Source organism: Solanum pennellii, chromosome 5 (assembly GCF_001406875.1).
Source record: "Solanum pennellii chromosome 5, SPENNV200".
Lineage (NCBI taxonomy): Eukaryota > Viridiplantae > Streptophyta > Magnoliopsida > Solanales > Solanaceae > Solanum > Solanum pennellii.
Window position 1 is genome coordinate 40,040,762 of NC_028641.1, and position 7,181 is coordinate 40,047,942.

At 28.7% G+C, this 7,181-nt stretch overlaps 1 non-coding gene across 1 annotated transcript; it reads right to left on the reverse strand.

The window, feature by feature from the left end:
• Positions 1–3,178: 3,178 nt before the first annotated feature.
• Positions 3,179–3,251, reverse strand: TRNAV-UAC. The gene has a single exon. It is a non-coding gene; the product is annotated as a tRNA-Val (tRNA).
• Positions 3,252–7,181: the final 3,930 nt, after the last annotated feature.

Sequence of the window (7,181 nt, forward strand, 5' to 3'; positions counted from 1 at the left end):
CTCTCTCGCTCGTTCGTTCCCCTCTGTTCTTTTTATTTTTCTTCTACCCTAATTATCATATAATTCATTATGATAAAAGTAACTCACTATTTATTTCAAGGTTATCTCCTTTAACCCCCAAGTAAATAAATTATTAAACTTACCCCACTAATTTCATAAAGTTTGTCATGAATAGTCCAAAACACCCCTTTAAAACTTTTAGCGGAAGTCTGACCAAGTCGGGGTTACGCAACTTGTGACGGTCCGTCGTATCTACGACGGTCCGTGCTGCAGTTCCGTCGTGAAGTTTTGAGAGTCGATCTCAGTACCCCGATTTCAGAGTTGAAGTGTTTTGGAACGAAGACGCTCGACGGACCGTCGTGCCTATGACGGTTCGTCCTACTTGTCGTCGAGGGTAATGAGAAGAGCAGCAGAAGAAACTAAACAAGTGTGGGACGACGGAGTCCATCACGGGCCGTCGTGACCAGGACGGTCCGTCGCGTGGTCCGTCGACCCAGTCAGTTTTTATCAAAAATAATTCTACTGTTCGAACCGGCTAAACAGGTTGTTACACTTCTCCATTATTAAGGCATCTACAATGTCAGTTATCCCCCAACGTCTTGCATACACTATCTCTAACAGAACAAGTGTATTCAGCATTATACTTCCTAACTTTGAATAAATCAAATTTATTCAAACTAGATGCTCTCATCATCCAAGAACAAGTCTCAGAAATACAAGTCAAGTGATAACTGTTTCACAAATAAGAAAATATATATTTAAATTTTATAAAGCAAAACAAATCAAATAAAAAACATAACTTAAAACAATGATGTATACTTACTTATATGCATTACAACGCGCTACACGAAAATTCAATTTTTCGACAAGTCCAACATGCCTCATCACCTCCTTAAGTGTGTCCCTATTATTGTAAATCTGATTCTCAGCTACAAATAGGTTGGAATGGTCACTTATTACATCATTGTCTCCTTCACTATTCTCATCGACATCTCCGTCTAAATTCACTCCGATCAAATGGATAGAATTGTTGGATTATAAATCAACTTTAGGTTGTGTAAAACTATCTTCAGAATGTATTCTATCAGTAATAACTCCAGAATCTTGATTATGCATCCCATAATCTTTCAAAGAGATGCACAATGGATACTTATTTTTTGGAAATCTATCATTTTCAAAAAAAAATTCATTGTCTTTAGTACGATCTGGCTTCACACCTCTCGTCTATCGGAACACCAACCCAATCTTGAAAGCTGAAGTGGGTTTGGGGAATGGAAGAACAAGAACATCATATTTTGTAAAGAAATCTAAATTTACTTTCTTTTAATCTAGAAAAACCCTAACCCCAACATCATTGTGAATACTAATAGGTGGACACATATCACTAACAATATATTTTATCTCAATAGCACTTCTATTAACATCTATATTAAGTTGCGATATTATCGCGCTAACTAGACCACTATACAGAGTAGACGCATCATATATGATGCCCTCCATCTGAAAATCGACATATTTACCTGTTTCACAATATTAAAATAACAATTGGTACAACATAATGCATATTAATTGCAAAATAATTTATACACACTTAATATACCTTTCAACAACCTATACAATACCGAAATTAACTTTAAAATATAGTTCATACACACAAAAAAAATTTATACCCATTTCATACACACTCAATATAATTTTCATCACCACATGCCATATCTACATTTCTTTTCATAACATACTGACTACAACAAAGAATACAAATTTCATTCACATTTCATACACAATTAAATCAACATTTACCTTCCTTTGCCAAACAGAAACATCTATTCAAAATATACTAAATACGAAAATGATACATAATTCACATACAACTCATACACAAATATTTTTAAAAAAATTTACATCATGTAACATACAAAAATTGTTATTCACAACATAATTCATACTTCAAAAAAAACATAATTTCATCATCCAAAAAAAACAAACAATACCATGTTCATCAAAACAAAATTCATACAAACAAAATAATATAAATTTCATACACAATTAATACAAATTTCATACTTTAACGGTCCACAACATTATAAATATTTCTTTCTTGACTAGTTACTAAACGCACTGTACGATGAATTTTTTTTCATAAATCACGTATTACTCGAATCTTCAATTTTATAAAAATTCAAACGTCTATAGTGTTATGTGCTGTTTTCAGATATAGTTTATACTAAAACACCGTTTCATACAAAACACGCAATAATCTATATTTCAGAGCCTAAAATAACCAAAAACAAACCAACAAACTATAATAAATACCAACCTGATGAATTTCACCTTCTACCATGTTTAATTAATATAGATACAATATGTCCATCACAGCAAATCACATTTTTTCAATAGCAAAATATCTTCAATTACTAAAAACATGAAATGCTATCTGCTGAAAAACAGAGAGAATCGCGAAAATTGGAAAAAAAAATAGCTTTTACGTTGATTTCAATTTGTTAGAGTTTTTTAACGAATCAAATCAAAATTTAATTTGATTTCAACTAAATTGAGTGTTTTAAGGTAACTAACTAATCTGTGTTTTCTTTAAAATTTCCTTAATATGTGCTAATCAGTTAACACATTTATTAAATGTATTTAATTTAAATAATAAAAGATGCTATTTTCCATTTAAAAATTGATCCATTATTTTTCTTCAATTTTTTTTAAAACAAATGTTTTAAATTATTTAAAATCAACCTTTTATTTTTAATAATATGCTATAACTTGCTATATTAAATGTTATATGTTGAAACACAAACTCTAATGCTATAGCTTGAGAATATTAATATAAAAAATGTTACATACCTAATTTTCACTAAATTTAGTACATTTCTAAGAGAGTATCGTGTAGAAAAAAAGTCTGAAATACCCTTATTACCCTAAACAGACAATAATAAAATAGTAACGACATGGTTGTGAGTCGTAACAGAATAGTTAAGATCCTTTTCTTAACCAGAATCTCTCAAATTTGAGCTCGTGAAAATGAAAAAAAAAGTTTGTTAAGAACATCACTCCAGAAAAAAAATCCATGCAATCCATGGATATAAATTTAATTGAGTTACAACATGAGTACTGAACCTCAATGGAAAACCATAATAAATGAAATATTGATTTCTGGAAGAAAAAAAAGTAATGTTGATGCCCAGGATCGAACTGGGGACCTTCAGTGTGTAAGACTGACGAGATAACCACTACACCACACCAACTTTTGAAACGGAATGTTTAACTTATATAAAATTAAAAAAAAAAGATATATTATTATAAAGTAGCAAGAAAAAGATAACATTATTAATCAATATAATAATAAAGTAAAACAAGAAAAAGAAAACATTATTACTCAATATAAAAATAAAAGTAACAAGAAAAAGATAAATTATAACTCAATATCATGCTATTATATGTAATTAAAAGAAAATGTATCATTAATATGTCGCAATTCTGTGGATAATATTGTTAAAATGTTGTTAATTATTGCATAACTTTGTTCTGTGGGTGAATATTATATTTTCCAACTCTTTTTTTCCTTTTCAAATAATCATGATATTCAAAGTCAAAGAGATCAAATAAAACTAATTAGATTTAGATTTTTGTATGAGTAATGAAGCAGTCGGATGAATTTAGTGATTTATTTAATATCGAATTTTAGATTTTTATAAGTGACTAATGGTAATAAAGATTATCGATCAAGAAGTCACGACGTTTCATAATTAGCTAATATTGAATCTGAATATGCTCTGTATTATTTAATTTTTTCTTTTTCTTGCCCTTCAAGTTATTATAGTTATCTATCTAAAATAATTGAATCGTCATGCTCATAAACGCAAAAATATGACAATTTATATATTCTTTTATGAGCAACTTATAAAAATGACTATATTTATAGGGTAATTAAAGTTTAATAGATATAAGTATGTTATTTATAAAAAAAATGACTACTACAATTTATATCTTTATCTAGCTGTATATGTTATTATATTTTTCTATTTATATACTTACACAATTTTAATTACAATGAACTAAATAAGGAAAATGTATTAATGATGTACTTTTAGCATATTGATACTTTGAATTCAAATTGGTATCGCTATTTATAAAAGCTTAAAATATTAATATATCAAGGATACAAGTAGAGAAAATGGTCAAATGACCCCCTAACCTATTAGTCAATTCACAACTACACATCAATACTTTACGGGGGTCCTATTACCTTCTGAACCTTTTGTTTTTGATACTTTATAGCCCTCAAAGGTTGACATGTCCAAGAAGGTGAATACACTTTCCTTAGGCGCGTAAGAACTTATCTATAACATATAATCTGTGTTTTAAATCTACTTGTAAAATGAAAGCAATCTAGAATTAGGGCTGCCAGCTGTAGCTTGCATTTTTTGGATATATTCTTGAAAAAATCTTCTTTATTCTTCCTCTTTTCTGCCATTTTCAAAGCTTGAGTTTATCATCTTCCATTTCAAAGCTTTCAATGGTATTTCCATTTGAAAACATGATATTGTGGGGTTCGTAATCCACTCTAATACTTTTCGATTTTAAATTTTGTATTCGAAATTTTTCTTCCTATCAAAATTATAAAAATTTTGGGCACCGAGATTAATCGATAAAGTCAGAAATTCTTCTCCTAGTTGATGTCCATAATATAAGTTATTTCCCTCTTCAACTCATAAATATAAAATAGCAGAAAACGTACACGTATTATTTTCCTCCTCCCTCTAAGAAGAAGAATCATGAAAATACGTCTCTTCATCACTAGATCTGTCCCTCAAGATTAAAAAAATTGTAAATTTTTACTCACTTGGGTCACCATAACTATGCCTTCTTTTGCTAATAGAATAAGCTAAGCAAAAATGAATGTTTGAAAAATTAATTCTTGAAATGGTAAAAAGTGAAGTATTAAGAAAAATAATTTCTGAATGTACAAAAATTACTTGTCTTTGGAGTTGTAAAAGAAAGATAGATACATAATTGAATCATACATATCATTGATTAGTTTGAAATTAGAAATTTCATCGTAACTTAAAGAGAAAAGTAAAGTAAATGAGCTCATTGGATTTGTTTTTCAAGAAATCCATCATAAAGATTGAGGAGTTTAGGCATTGCATATGAACTATGAAGAAAAATAAAAGTGACAGGAGTGGGCCTCGCGCGTATATACAAACATGTGCATATATTTTGGTGAATGAAAAAAGATCATCGTTTAAGAGTTATAAAGTATCAAAAATAAAATGTTTAGGGGTAATAGGATTCCTGTGAAATATTAGTGTGTATTTTAAAATTTGCTAATAGGTTAGGGGGTTATTTAGACATTTTCTCTAATAAAAACATAATGTATTATTAATACATCAAACAAGATAAAGTATGACAATTAACATATGAACACGACATTAAAAAAATAAATACATTGTTGTTAAACGATAAATGAATACACCAATGCAGTATACATATGAATACATTGTTGTTAAACAAAAGATGGATACATTGAACAACCTAGCAAGGAGAAAAATGAAAAATAATAGAACGTATTAACCATCAAAATGTGTAAGTATTTGACTGTATAAAAATTGATAAATACAACGAACGTCAATCTCTTTTTGGTCAAGTTTTTCCTATAATACTTAAGACTTGGTGTTAACTCAAGTATTTGTTTATAAAAATATAGTATTAATACATGCAATTATACTTGTATTGACTAATCAATCTTTTACATTGGATATATTATTTATGTATCCAGATCTATTTGTATTCACAAATCAACATTTCAACTTGTGTTAATATTACAATATGAGTATCTATGTATATAAGTATTCTTCTATATACAAATTTTGTCAATCACACAACCCTCAATCTCCTTTTACTCTTGGTCTTTCTGTACTACTTTTTTTTTATAACTATATCCATTATAATGGAGAAAACAGTATAATTCTTCACTCGAAACCCTATAAAAATAGATGATTCAAATATAATCTTCATATGAATTCACATTATAAAAATTGCTCCTAGAATCATCAAAACGATCTTAAATTAGAAGGAATTTGTGAGGGGGGTATTGAAAATATGTGATATAGGGACATTGATGAAAGAAAAAGAAGAAAAAAGTACTAAAGATAAACATAGGAAACTAATCAAAGAAAATGTGCCTAGACACAATTAGTTATGCTTGTAATAAATAATCCAATTTAATATTTAATAACTTTCATGATCATTTGTATATAATTAACTTTGTTATTAATTGTATAGTTATATCCATATAACAAAAAAAAAAGTAAATAAATTATAGCGATTTATTTTAAATGTATATTAATGTTTGCTCTTGTTAAGATCAAGAGCTTATCATCGTGTCAAAATCAATAATTAATGTTCGATCATGATTATGACCCGGGCCACCCAGCCCCTCGTGAGCCTTGCCATAGGCAGAATGTCGACATTACTCAACAATTTCCCTCCCAACACCTACCTCATGCAAATTACTACTCTTGGGAATCGAACCCACAACCTTAGCTCTATACTGCTTCTTTAAATTGTTTTTACAATACCACATAGAATAAAAAGCCTCCTTAGAATTCCTACATAAGTAAACAAGTTTGGTTTTGAATTTTGGATGGATTTTGGCAATAAAGCAAATAGCACATGAGTTGACAAGAGTCTAGGTAAAGTGAAAGATGAAAAATTAGGGACATAGAGATATAGTTTAATTTCTAAGAATGGAATAAGATCATGAAAGTTGTTAACAAGTACATTGTAATTTTATTAAAAATAAGATGTTTCACTCGATTCACTAAAACAAATAAAAGTGTTTTTAGGCAAATGATTCTTGATTTAGGAATTGTAAGTAGGATGATTCAATATCTTGAATAATTATTGGTGATACCCAATAATTAAGGACCAAAATGAATTTCCTTATTATACATCAAGGACTATAAATGACTAAAATATAGCATTACCCATACATTAAGGACAATTTTAATCATTTTCTTTCTATTGGTGCAAGTCATTTTAATAAGCAATATATTCAAGAGTAATGTGCCATAGATCTAAACTATTAGACTATTAGAGGCCATTCAGATTGCTAGGGTATAGTATTTAATATGGTGTATTGATAATATTTATATTAATTATGCTGAGTTTAT